The sequence below is a fragment of the Pinus tabuliformis genome, chromosome 6 (genome assembly GCF_031772625.1).
Source record: "Pinus tabuliformis cultivar Carrire ecotype Pingquan chromosome 6, CPIR1, whole genome shotgun sequence".
Taxonomy (NCBI): domain Eukaryota; kingdom Viridiplantae; phylum Streptophyta; class Pinopsida; order Pinales; family Pinaceae; genus Pinus; species Pinus tabuliformis.
In genome coordinates, this window is record NC_142292.1 from 1,342,900,765 (window position 1) to 1,342,902,442 (window position 1,678).

Here is a 1,678-nt window from a genome sequence, read left to right on the forward strand (position 1 = left end):
GAATTCTTCATAGGGATTCAAAGATAACATCCAACATGAGGTTTTCATTTGGGAACCTAATTCATTGGAAAATGCATTTAGGGTGGCTAGAAAATTTGAAAGAAAAATTATGGAAACAAGTAGGTCTACCTCTCACAACTCTAAATATGGAAGTGTTTCTTCTTCTAGCCTCCCCTAACCTACAAGGTTGACACCACAAAAAAAAGAGGAAAAAATATCAAAAGGGATTTGTTATAGTTGTGATAGAAAATACACTAAAGGTGACAAGTGTATTGAGAAGAAATTATTTTACATAGATTGTGAAGAGGAGTAAGAAAAGGAACAAGAAAAATCAAAAGGAGAATATATACATTAGGAACCAACCCCAGAATCTGGCCATACCTTGTAGTTCATTGGAGGGAATTACCACTCCTGAAACTCTCAAGATAGAAGCATATATCAGGAAGAAAAAGGTAATAGTGCTCATTGATTTGGATAGTACCCATAATTTAATTCATTGTAAGATATCCAAGGAATTGAATTACTTTCCATATCCAGCACGAGAGTGTCAAGTGATGGTTTCAAATGGAAGAACTGTAAATTGGTCAAGGAAGTGCCATAATATTAAGTTAATCGTTGGGAAATATGTCTTGAATAGTCTAATGCTTTCCATTCCAATGGCTCATGCTAATGTTGTAGTAGGATTCCAATGGTTACAGTTTTGGGGGATGATAGCTTTTAATTTTCAAGAAATTTTCCTGAATTTTTTCTAGGAGAGAAAGAAAATTGGATTAAGGGGTGTCACAGGGATATTGGGGTAGAAAATCAGATGTAATGTCATGACAATGATTTTGAAGAATGAACAATGAGGTGTAATTGCACAATTATCTTCATTAGAGGTTCAAACATCGAAATCATCCCTTTCTTTAGATCTCTAAAGAGTCTTGGAAAATCATTCAAAGGTATTTGAGACTTTGAAATTTCTCCCACCTATTCATGATCACGATCATGCTATTTACTTGATTCCAAGCAGTGTTCCTCCAAACAACATACCTTACATTAATATCCCTATGCCCAAAAGAGTGAAATTGAATGTTTGGTTGCAAAAATGTTATAGGAATTTATAATTCAACCTAGACAAATTTCTTTCTCTTATCCAATAGTATTGGTGCACAAGAAGGAAAAATCATGGTGTATGTGTCCAGATTATAGAGAGCTCAATAAGCTCACTATTAAAGTTAAATTTCCCATTCTTGTCATTGATGAATTGTTGGATGAATTACATGGAAAAATTTACTTCGTCAAGTTGGATCTTCATTTTAGATATCATCAAAGTAGAATGAGGATAAAGGGCATTCCAATAACAACATTCAAAAATCATGATGGTGATTATGAATTTTTGGCCATGCCTTTTGGCCTTGCCAATGCACCTTCCACATTTAAAGGTTTGATTAATTCCACTTTCAAACCTTTTCTTAGAAAATTTGTGTTAGTATTTTTTGATGATATATTAATCCACATCAAGTGTTGAAAAAATCATGTTTAACAAGCTCACAATGTGCTTAAATTATTTCAGGAGAAACAATTGTATGAAAAACCCTTCAAATGTTTCTTTGGGTTACAAGAGGTGGGATATTTGGGTCAGATTGTATCTCAATAGGGTGTTAAGGTAGACCCTAACAAAATTTAAGCCATTAAG